This window comes from Pleurodeles waltl, chromosome 7, assembly GCF_031143425.1.
Source record: "Pleurodeles waltl isolate 20211129_DDA chromosome 7, aPleWal1.hap1.20221129, whole genome shotgun sequence".
NCBI classification, from domain to species: domain Eukaryota; kingdom Metazoa; phylum Chordata; class Amphibia; order Caudata; family Salamandridae; genus Pleurodeles; species Pleurodeles waltl.
Genome location: NC_090446.1, coordinates 473,030,246 through 473,042,962, shown reverse-complemented (window position 1 = coordinate 473,042,962; position 12,717 = coordinate 473,030,246). Strand labels below are relative to the sequence as shown.

The window sequence follows — 12,717 nt, the reverse complement described above, 5'->3', positions numbered from 1 at the left end:
TCAATCTGAGGTACTGCCCATGTCCTCAACTCATCGGTATGTGCAGGTAGGCATCCTTTAGGTCTATGGTGGCCATCTACTTCTTCCTCCTTAGGAGTGGAATTAAATCTTGTGGTGTTGTCATTTTGAAGTGTTGTATTTGTATGAACTTGTTTACATATAGGAGGTCCAGTACTGGTCTCAGGGTTAGGTCTTCAGGCCTTGGGTAATCTAGCTGACCAAAACATGAGTGACTGATCTGCATGGCCTTTGGACAATGCATGCATGGTGCCAGGAGTAGTGTTTACGCTGAAAATTACATAAAACAAGTAACTGGACAGCGAGACAATTTAGTGCTGAATGCCTCACACTGAATGGTGTGCGAGAAGTAGAGTTAGCTGTTCAGGAATTCACTTTGAAACAGAAGCTTTTTAGGGATATCCTAGAGAAAAGCCAGTTCTGCGGTCTGCAGTGTTCATACATGCAAGTTACACACACCAGAGCTGGTGTCCCATAAGGGGACATTTCATGATATTCACATCTATTTTATAGTTTATCACTCAACGCAGGTGTGTGAAATTGGCAATGGCATTTCTGGCGCCACGTAAGATGGTAGATATGTTGGCAGCATGCTATGCATCACTCCTGATGGAGTATGTCCAGCAATTTTATACTGCTTTGTTGCCAGAAAATTAAGTCACCTTTTGGTCATGCTGCTAACGGTTATTCCCGGAAAGCCTTTCATTTCAACACGTACTACTGCCAGTTTCTGACCAAACAAAATGGCTATTAGTGCAGTTGAACGCTGCAACCTAAAAGCACATAGAGCTATGATCCATAGCCATACCTCAACTCTTACCCCAACAATGACAAACAATTACTGATTTCAGAAAGAAAAACAAGCAACTTATACTGTGAAAAGTTTTTTTTTTTTTTTTTTACATTTTCTCTGAGTCATTTGTTAGCTTGCCACTTATTAGAAATGTAGCAAGAAAAAGTGGCATTTATACCTGTTTAAAATCACACCAATCTCCAAGCTTGATAAAGTGTATTGCTTTTATCTGGTGCTTAAGCAGATAGGTTGATACCTCAGACTCACACAATAAAAATAAAAAACAAAAACACGCCACAAAGCTCATACGTCGAATGCTTTAAAAAAAACAAAAACAAAAAAATGGTATCCTCCCCTCCCCCAACATGAGGAATGTGAAGCATAAGGGGAACTAGCTTCTTAAACCTCTTCATTCCTTAATTTCAGTTTCACTATTACATGACAGGCATTTATTTTATGTTACAAAACAGTCACAGCTTTGGAGGGCTAAACAACAAGTACAAAGAAATGAAAGCCTAGATTATAAATTCATATAGCACCCTGGCATTTGTAGCTAGGGTTGCACGATGCAGGTCCACATACATTGCCAAATGTATTATTGCATATGGCCTTAGTTACGAGTGAGAGGTATGCTTGGCTACTAGAAAAAATGGTTCTGGCATTTTCCACATTTTATCATAAACTGCATAATTTGCAGATTCAATAATACCAAATTGTTTCAATCTGAAACAGAGGAAAAAAAATAAGTTACTAAAAGAAACATGGGACTCATTGTGCAAAGCAGGACGGCAACTTTGAAATAGTTAACGTTTTAGCTCCGGACTGCTGTGTGACGGTAATAAACTGATACTAATGGGGAGAAAATTATGCCAAACAGTGTTAATGTTACCAGATGATGGAAGGAGAAGCAGTTTTGACTGAATCATGAAAACAATCCTTGCATCTTTAACCCCTCTGTGCCCAGGACGTAATGGTTATGTGTCCTAGGCGCAGAGCCCAGGGGGAGTGCTAGCGCTCCTTCTGAGGGGTCCCGCCCCCCCAACAAGGCAGGGATGGAAGGAGAAGCCCTTCCCCTTTCACCCCAACCCCCCTGTGACGTCAGTGCACAATCGCGGGCTGCCAATCACAGATGCCTCCTCCCATCGCGCTGGAAGCTCAGCTTCCAGCACTATCGGAAGAGAAATGCAAAGCATTTCTCTTCCGATCACGTGGAGGAGGCCGGAGAGGCTTCAAAGGGAAGGAAATGAATTCCCTTCCCTTTGAAGTCTCTCGGAGCATTTCAAAAGCCGGATTGTAAAGCAATCCGGCTTTTGAAATGCCCACTAGACACCAGGGATTATTTTAACAAAAGGAAATTGGCATGAGGTAGCGACCCCTTGGGTAATGGTCACTCCCGGGGGGGGGGATTATATTTAGGCACCGGGGATTTTTTTGCGCCAATGTCACGCAAGGGGAGCGACCCCGTAGGCAAGGGTCGCTCCCCAGGGGTGGGGGCAAATTTATTTTAGGCCATTTCTGCCCCCCTCCTGGGGGCAGATAGGCCTATTGGTATTAGGCAGATCTGGGGGGGGGGGGGGGTCAGAAACCTTTAGGCGCCAGGGATTTTTTTTTTTTTTAAAGAGATGGGGAGCGACCCGTTAGGCAAGGGTCGCTCCCTTGGGGGGCATATTGTATTTAGACAATTTTTGCCCCCCTGTGGGGCAGATCAGCCGATTTTTGTTAGGCCAATCTGCCCCCATGGGGGCAGAAACCACTTAGGCACCAGGGATTGGTGTGTGTGTATGCATGTGTTTTCTTTAGGGAGACTTACTCTCAAAATCGTCCCACTTGGAATGGTGAGGGCTGCACTTTATGGACTTTGGGACACTGCCATGTAGAAAAATCCACAAGACCTAGACATCTAAAAACTAAACATCTGGGTGATTCCAGGGTGGTGTGTTTCACATGCACCCCGCACCATTTTTGTACCCACAAACCCCTGCAAACCTCCAACTTTGCTGGAAATCACATTTTTCCCACGTTTTTGTGATGGAACCTTCCGGAATCTGCAGGAATCCACAAAATTCCTACCACCCAGCATTGTCTCATCTTTACCGATAAAAAGTCTGCTGCACTTGGCAGCCTAAAAATGTTTGTTTTCAAACTGCCCCTTTGGACCCACTTTGTTCCCCCTCAATATCGACATGTTTTTGGCTCTTCCCTTTCACAAGCACTTGGCCCACCTACACAGACGAGGTATCATTTTTACTGGGAGACTGAGGGGAAAATTGGGTGGTATGAAATGTGTCCCAGTCCGGTGATCCCACACAGAAAAGTGGGAAAAAATGCGATTTTTTTACCTTAATTTGAGGTTTGCTGGGGATTCTGGGTAAGAAAACATTGGGGGAATCCACACAAGTAACACCTCACTGGACTCCTAGTTTTCAGAAATGTCTGGGTTTGGTAGGTTTCCCTAGAAGGCTGCTGAGCCCAGGGCCAAAAAAGCAGGAGCCCCCCTGTAAAAACAGATAGTTTTGTATTTGAGAAATTTTGATGTGTCCAGTTAGTGTTTTGGGGTATTTCCTTTCGTGGGCACTAGGCCTACCCACACAAGTGAGGTACCATTTTTATCGGGAGACTTGGTGGAAGGAAATTTGTGGCTCCTCTCAGATTCCAGAACTTTCTGTCACCGAAATGAGAGGGGAAAAAAAAAAAGTTTTTGGGGCCAAATTAGTAGGTTTGCAAAGGATTCTGGGTAACAGAACATGGTCAGAGCCCCACAAGTCACCCCATCTTGGATTCCCCTAGGTGTCTAGTTTTCAAAAATGCGTGGGTTTGCTAGGTTTCTCTAGGTGCCGGCTGAGCTAGAGGCCAAAATCCACAGGTAGGTACTTTTAAAAAAAACACCTCAGATTTCTGTGAAAAATGTGATGTGTCCACGTTGTGTTTTGAGCCATTTTGTTTTGTGGGCGCTAGGCCTACCCACAAAAGTGAGGTACCATTTTTATCGGGAGACTTGGGGGAACACAGAATAGCAAAACAAGTTTTATTGCCCCTTGTCTTTCTCTAAATTTTTTCCATCTAAATGTAAGGCAGTGTGTAAAAAAGACGTCTATTTGAGAAATGCCCTGTAATTCACATGCTAGCATGGGCACCCCGGAATTCAGAAATGTGCAAATAACCACGGCTTCTCAACACCTTATCTTGTGCCCATTTTGGAAATACAAAGGTTTTCTTGATACTATTTTTCACTCTTTATATTTCAGCAAATTAATTGCTATATACCCGGTATAGAATAAAAACCCATTGCAAGGTGCAGCTCATTTATTGGCTCTGGGTACCTAGAGTTCTTAATGAACCTACAAGCCCTATATATCCCCGCAACCAGAAGAGTCCAGCTGACGTAACAGTATATTGCTTTCAAAAATCTGACATCGCAGGAAAAAGTTACAGAGTAAAGAGTGGAGAAAAATGGCTGTTTTCTTCACCTCAATTTCAATATTTATTTATTTCAGCTGTTATTTTCTGTAGTAAACACTTGTAGGATCTACACAAATGACCCCTTGCTGAATTCAGAATGGTCTACACTTTTCAGAAATGTTTAGCTTTCTGGGATCCAGCATTGGTTTCTCACCCATTTTGGTCACTAACTGGAAGGAGGCTGAAAGCACGAAAAATAGTAAAAATGTGGTATGTCCCAGTAAAATGTCAAAATTGTATAGAAAAATGGGGGTTTCCAGTTCAAATCTGCCTGTTCCTGAAAGCTGGGAAGATGGTATTCTTGCCACCGCAAACCCTTTGTTGATGCCATTTTCAAGAAAAGAAAAAAAAGAAAATACACACGAGCTGCCTTCTGCAGCCCTGTTTTCACTTTTTTTTTTTTTAGCTAAAATTTCACTGTATTTTGGCTAATTTCTTGGTCTCCTTCAGGGTAAACCACAAAGTCTGGGTACCTCTAGAATCCCTAGGATGTTGGGGAAAAAAGATTTTAATTTTTTTTTTTTTTTTTTAAACGCTAATTTGGCGTGGGTATCTTATGTGAACAAAAAGTTATGAGGGCCTAAGCGTGAACTGCCCCAAATAGCCAAAAAAAAAAAAAAAAAGTCTAGACACAGAAGGGGGAAAAGGCCTGGCAGCGAAGGGGTTAAAGGCAACCCAAACGGAGTTAAATTATGGTAAACGAGCATGGTTATTTCTGGCTTGATACTTACTGGCTCGCCAAACTGAGTTCTTTACCAGCTCAGCAATGCAGAACATGGGGGTTAAGATAAATTGTTGATTGCCTTACTGGAGCTGGTCTCATTTGGTCATTTCTACATGTACTTATTATATCTAAGGACTCCACCCCCCCCCCCACCCTCTATTCGAACACAAAAAAAGGCAGCATGTGGCTAGTAATGCCTGCTATAATCTGTTTGATTACACCAATTCTCTTTAATCAGATCTTCCACGAGGCCCATTACAAAAATTGCAAGCAATTCAGAATACCGCAGCACAACTCCCCATTAACTAATAATGTGTGCAGTATAAGGCTATGTGCATGGTTCACAGCACATGTGCCACCACTACAAAGATCTGGAACAGTTTGCCAATCTAAGTTTTAAATCCTTACAGTGTCGCTTAGAGCGACAATTAAACAATGCACCCATATTACAAACAAATGTAGATTTTCAAAAACCCGATGTGTGGTTTAAAAAATGTTTTTAAAATAAAATAATGAAAGATAGAGGGCAGGATTATGCATAACTTTAATGTCATCTTACACAGCAGCACATTTAAAGGTTTTTGGTTTTAACAGTACAATACAGTAAAAACTGAACAAGCAGCCATCTACTTTTTCCCTTTCAAAAAGGACAGGGAAACGAAACCTATTAAGCAAGGGCCAACAAAGGGAGGCATAATCCTAGCTTCTCTCTCTAATAAAATCTAGCTTTTATGCCCACCAGGCTGTGGAAAAAAAAAAAATCTATATTTTGTATTGTGGCACAGAGGCACACAATGCAAATTGAAAGATTTGTAATCCGCTTCTCCACAGACTTAAAATAGAAACGCCTAAACATGGTGCCTGTTGATTAATCCGCAGATAGCAAAATAGCTTGTAAACCTCATCTCAAACCTTTTAAAGAAGAAGCTGCTCTCACCAGTTAAGCCCCAAACACATTTGTGTTTATGCCAGCTTTAGACGGTGCTTCTTCACTCATCTAGACAAGATAGTATGTGAAACCACCCTATAATGGTTACCCTACCAGGTCTTAAAACCCTTGCATGGTCTTCATATTCCTTAAGACATCATACAACACACTGCTTCTAATTCTCCAGAAAGTAGGATAGAAAATAAGGGGTGGCATAGTCTTTGTTCTTGTTGTCAAAAAAAAAAAAAAAACAACAAAAAAAAACACACACACACACACACACACACACACACACACACACCTAGACATATCTAACACTCATACATCAGACACTTCTAAATGACACAACAACAGTTAACTTCAGTGATAGGCATTAGATGAGCACCCATCTCATCAAGATCTAACTCTCCAATAATTTTAGAACCACACACCTCAAAGAACGACATCTTGAAACTGGGAGTTTGCAGTTCTAATATTGTGCAACAATCCCCTGACCACATTATCCCAAGCCACTCAACTACCATTCACCAAAACATGTCCTATGGCAAATCTATGCACATTAATGGTCCTATAACAGAACCCCTATTGATACAACTAAGGCAAATAATCAAACATATGAATTGTGTCAATTCAAACAAGATCCCATTCAGTCTTCTTACCCCAGCATACTCATTTATGCCGATGTTTACACTTAAAGTTCTTGGAGCCCAGGATTCATTAATAAGCTTTAAAGCCCGTCGCAAAAGTCCTAGCACCTCATGAAATTATCCAAGCCACTAGAATGACTCTGCCAAACCCAACTTGATAATTCCTCCTGATAGACCCAAAATCATCCCTTGAAGCTCTGGTACTAATAAAGGGAAGTTTTCCGATGACAACAGTATCGCATAGCACCAAGCCTGGGACCACCACAGTTGTGCAGCCACCACGACTATCCTATCTTATCACTGCCTGACCACCAATGTTACTCTTGGAATCATTGCAAACAGATATGGTCCAAGACCCCTACAGTCCTGAATAAATGTATCCTCATGCCACACCTGCAGATCTGTATGCCAAATAAAAAAATCCTCACACCTAACAATTTAGTCTATCTCCAAAGAAACGCAGGCCAAATGGGCCAAACCTGCTGCTTATATTCAAGGAACAGTTCTTTGATTATCTTCCAACTGCTGGAACGGTAAATATTTTGTTGGGAAATCCCCTGCAGACATATTGTCAATTCTAATCACAATGGGAGAGTTTGCCTTGTCCTCTGCAAACATCTCACTGCAAAAGAACCGGCTAACAATTATAGGCAGTTTATGAGCCAGGATTTCTCTTTTGTGGATTAATCACACCCTTCACCAAATAACCACACCAGGTTCGCCATCCCAATAAACTGGCTTCTGTTTCAAAAACAGAATATGAACATCTCTAAACAAGGCACGGACATTCCAAGCCTGCACATTCGTAAATCACTAACATAACTCTTTCCTTGCCTCTTCCATAAGACATTTCTTCTGAATAGCTCAGTTTCATTCTCAAATTATTACCTTTAACCTCTACAACAACTAATAACGTAAAGGTCACAGAAAAAAATAATTATATATATATATATATATATATATACACACAAATTGTAGATGGGAATAGACCTACATTTCTTGTCAATATACTCTACAAAACATGTTTGAATTTCTAAATATTCCAATAGTCAAAACGTTCATCTCTGTCAACTAGGTGAAGAAGTCCGATATCGCTCTCCGATCCGCAGTGGCCATTATATCCTCTAGTCGTGAACCAGTAGAAAACGCCTTAGAAGCCATGGCTCCACAAACAGAGTGTCTGCCAAAGAAAATCACATTGATGCCCGCTTCACCGAACAACCATTTAACCCACAGGGCTAAAGTTGCTGAAGAGACCATGCCGAAATGTTTCTGTAAAGAAATAAGCAATTGGCCTGTCAAATCTGGTCTAAACTCATGTTTTACAGTCTTCATAAGCTTTAAAGCATCGCACCACACAATTCTCTCATGAGAAAACACAGGGTAAGAAACACAATGCAGTTTTTGTATGCCTTGAAATGGTAAAAGACACCCCAGAGGGAGTAAATACTTAGTGCAATGCCCAAGGCGCTATATCTGGGCGAGAACTCTCAGTATCACAGAGAATAGGGGGGGAAATGCATGCAGAAGGTTCTGGGACCACGACTGAAGAAATGCATCCAAAGCTGCTGCTAGAGGATCCGGTCTCCAATAAAAAATGTTGGCAGCTGGCAATTCAGACAAGAGGCAAAAACATCTATCGTGCATGTTCCCTCATGAAGAGTCAATACCTCAAACACCTGAGGAAGTAGTTTCCAATCTCTGAAATCACAAAAGGAAACATGAATTCCAGTCCACTGCAAGACTGGATCCGCAAGGGATGTATTTTACTGCTACTGGGATCTGATGATGGAGGCATCAACGGCAGAAATCCTTCGCGATCTCCAACAACAGGTGTGATCGTGTACCTGTACCCACCCCAGACATGTTGTCCATCTTGAGAAGAATACAGCATTAAGCTTTCTTGGTGGTAAAGGGATTTGATTGCAAATACCTCTGCTAGCAATTCTAGGAAACTGATGAGATATCGATGTTCCCCCTGAAACCCTCGGCCTCCAGTCTCTACTGGACTGCAGTTTGCTCCCCACCCCCATCGGCTGGCATCGGACTATGGTCACTTCCGGAACGGAGGCATAGATTGCTCTGACGTTCCACGCATCCATGTTGGTCAGCGACCAGGAAATCTCCATCCTGGCCTCCTACAGAATTATCTGTTGTGAGTACTTCAGACCCTTCTGAAGGTATACAATCTTTAAACGTTGAAGGGCTTGATAAAGCAGAAGACCCAGAAAGATTGCCTGATTTGACAATGCCAGGAGCCCCACTAGATAGGCTAAAATCCTCAACGATATAGTTGGAGAGACAAGGGTTCTCCTCAACTGTCATGATAGATGAGCAGGGTACTCCTGCATACCCCAAGCCAATTCCCGGACTCTGTAAATGCAGGGAAGCAATCTTAAGGTATGTAGTGGACACTTATCAAAATGAGTGGTCCTGCTACATAATGGCTACTCCGAACCCAGGCATGTTTGGTATCAAACATGTTGGAATCATGCAACTACACCAATTCCATTGTTAGTTGCATGATCCCATGTACTCTGAGGATTCCCTATAGAGTCCTTAAGTTCTGCCTCTGCAACCTTACGGGGTCTAGCTGCTAGCCCACGGTGCTGCTGACCTCAGACACTGTTCTGCCCTCCTGCTGGTAAGCCAGGCTCAGCCAGTAGAAGCAGAACAAAGGATTTCCTACAAGGAAGAGGTGTGATCACCTCTACCTGTGTATTAGGTGTCAAAGGGTTGGGGTGGCCCCTGAGCACCATCAGACTGCCTTGAAGGACACATTTGGTGCTCTCCTTACATAATCCTGTTTGCGCCAGTTCAGGAACACCAAGTGACCACACCCCTGTCCAGCTCTTTCCCTAGAGAGGTGCACAGAGCTCTGCCAGGTGGCCACTTGATTCTGCCATCTTGTAAATAAGGTGTGCAGAAGGCCCTGGGAACATTGACTGGTAACGGAAAGTAAAGGACATCCCTGACTCACGCCGATAGGTAGGTCGCTGCTGCAAGTGACCAATCCCCCTTTTAGGGTTACTTATGGGCTCCCTTGCAGGTGGTCCCTCAGATTCATCAAGCAAGACTCTACAAGGAACTCTGAGCAAGACATATTCTGCTCCTGGCCTCCGGAACCGCTGCTTGTCTTCGTTGGAACTGAACAAATCAGCTTCTGGTGGGAAGGCTCCCAGTGCAACATTGTTTTGCTGGATCCTGCAAGAATACTGCAACACCAAATACTGTGTATCCACTAGGATCACAATGACTCTGCAACAGGAAGCATGAAGGAATTTTCCTTGGAGTGAAAGTCACTCCCCTGCATCCACAGGCACCTCAAGACGTCGTCAACCGGCTGATGGCGTCTGCCGTCTCTGGACATCTGAAGATCCTGCTTCACATGTGGAGAGTCTGTGGCCTCCTCTGGGTCCTGCTAGTCTTTTATCCAAGTTGGGAGAATGTGGGTACCTGCTCTTGCCACTGGACTGGCATCCCTGTGCACCACAACTGTTGCACTTGCCAAGGGTTGTGGACTCTTCCAGTTACAAGAATCCCCAGCCTCCAGCACTCTTCAAACTGAAGGTAAGCGCTGGTCCTGCAAAGTGGGACTTCTGTTTTGCTGGGCTGGGAAGGCCTCCTTGTGACTTCTGGTATCCAGCGCCTGTGTGCTGAGAGCCAGCCCTGACTCCTCCTATGTAGGGTCCCCTGGACCTTTCTGGTCCCCAAAACTTTGCAACTTCTGGAATTCCAATTTGCACTTGCCAGTGCTTGTTGGGGAATTGGCTTGTCACTAACCCTCCTGCAATCCAGCGACCTTTGAGGGACAGCTCATAAGCGACTCATAGGATCTTCTAAAGCTCCTGGACCCCGCAGCTGGACTTCCTCCACAGACTTGCAGGAAGTTCATCTTGAGGACTGTAGTCATTGCCACCTGGGCACCTCTAAGGGTGCTGTTCTCGGTTCTCTTCCTTTGCAGGTCCTCTACACCCAGAATCTGCCCCTAGTTCCACCGGCCTGCCCCACGGGTCTTGACAGCAGCTGGACAATCGGAGGCAACCAAAGTCTTCAGAGACAGTCCCTTCTCGCCTCTGCATCCAGGTCCCTGGTGTATGCACTCCTGTCTTCTGGGTATCCTGGGGTAGGGGCACTCTACTTCCATCCTCTTGCCTGCTGGATTCCTTGGGAAGGGTCCTGAATTCCACAAATTCCAATCATTACTCGTGCTGTTAGTCCATGGGACAATCAACTTAGTCCTGGTTGCTGGGGGGGTTCACTTACCGTACATACCTCTGGTGTTCTTAACTGCCCCTAGCTAACCATCATACTTACCTCAGCTGGAGTCACTATTTCACATAACACTTTAATATATGGTTTGACCTTCCCCTAGGTTATTTTATGTGTATATGGTGTGTAATATCTCCCAAGGGAGTTATACCAATGTCAGTTTAGTAGTAGTGCTGTAATAAAGTATACTTTATTTTTGAAACACTTGTGTGGTTCTTTCTTGTGACTAAGTTATTGTCTGACTACTGTGATATTGCATGTGCTTTACATTGCTCCTGGATAAGCTTTAGCTGGTCTCATGTACCCATAGAGAGCTTCTGCTATCTGGACACCTATTCATCACCAAAGGTTGCCTGGTGTACACCACAAACTGAGCCAGCCCAGTGCTGGACTTCTCTATGTTGATGACAAACCCTAGGTCTTGTAGCAATTGAATTGTTCAAGAGAGATGGCAAACAAGTGTCTCCCTGCCCGGAGCCATAATCAAAATGGCATCTAACTAGACAATTAGTCTCACACCTCCTTCTCTGGTGAAGCACCATGGGGACCTGAGGCCAGCCCGAAGGGAAGGACGCAGTACTCAGAGGAGCGAGGGCCCCATTGAAACTGCAGGAATCTCCTATGGGGAGTGAAAACTGGCACTGAAAGATAAGCGTTCTTTAGGTTGAGATACACTAACAAGCCCTGCCTTAAAAAGGTCTCAGAGTAAGCGTGTGCCTTCGATTTTGAAACGGCGATACACCATCAATGAGTTGAAATGCTTGAGGTTCAGAACTAAGCAGGACCCTCCTCCGCCTTTCTTTTGAAAGAAAGGGATTGTGCTGAGGAAACAGAGGATGGGGCAGAGCCTCCATGATGGCTCCTTTCCGAAGAAGCAATCAAATTTCTTCCTTTATTAAGATGCATTTTGAGGGGTGGGGGGGGGCAAGCAGAGGAATAAAACTCTAGACAAAGCCAACGCACGGTGTGCAACACCCACTTGCTCAGAAAGAAGTGTATAGAAATGGCACCCATCTATGGCTGCTGAACAGCAAGGAAATATGAAGGTGGGAGCTGCCAGGAGGTTATATAGGGCTGAGGCTCCAAGGTTGGTCATGCGACTGTTCATGGGTAATGTAGTGTTTATTAAAAACTTACTGTGCAATGTATACATGTCATGTAGAACACCGGAAAATGTGTGATCCATTGAATATCCTGAGGGTGCCATATTTGTCAATTGCTAGAGTAACTGATAACACCAGTGCACAGCAGAACTGCCCAGTGTTGCTACTATTCCTTCGAAGTCTGCATCTACAGTTGGAAAATAAAAGTTACAGGCGTACAGCTGTAAATGCACTCCATTACTAAAGTGCAGCCTACATGCTGCAAAAAAACACGTCCGGAGATCTTAAAACGTCTAAGCCCTTATGACGAAACCAGCAATACTCTCCAAGAAAACTGCTGTCCATTTAGTTCTTTGAGCTCTACCAAAAAGCACAAAACTTCACCAGTGTAAGAGGACCGAACAGTTGAGAGAGGAACAAGTAACGGTTGCGGGGAACAAGTAACGGCTGTAGCACACCCTTCGTCTGCCGACACCACTCGCGTTTAACCCCTGCTCCTACACACCTGGTTTTCGATCTCGACTACCGCAGAAAATCCCACCGAACCGCTCCTTTGTAGTGTAGTTCACGGACCACCACTCAGCTATGGTTTGTCGCTTTCTTACGATGAACTCCTTCGATTCTCGTCCCACTGTTAATTTTGAAATTCGCTTTCTACTATCAGCCAATCAGCACCCTTCGTTAAGAACGGGACCTGAAGGAAAAAGCTGACCAATCAGCACTGGTCTTGCTAACAAAGGACAAAATCGGAGCGTGGAAAGCAAAAAGGGACA

The 12,717-nt window shown here is 43.9% G+C and overlaps 1 protein-coding gene across 1 annotated transcript in view; it reads right to left on the bottom strand.

The window, feature by feature from the left end:
• Positions 1–12,603, bottom strand: part of KIF22 (kinesin family member 22) — a 136,180-nt gene extending 123,577 nt beyond the window's left edge. Inside the window, exon 1 of the mRNA XM_069244087.1 lies at positions 12,450–12,603. The gene's annotated coding sequence lies outside the window, so the exon portion shown is untranslated. The remainder of the gene's footprint in view (positions 1–12,449) is intronic.
• Between the last annotated feature and the right edge of the window lie 114 nt (positions 12,604–12,717).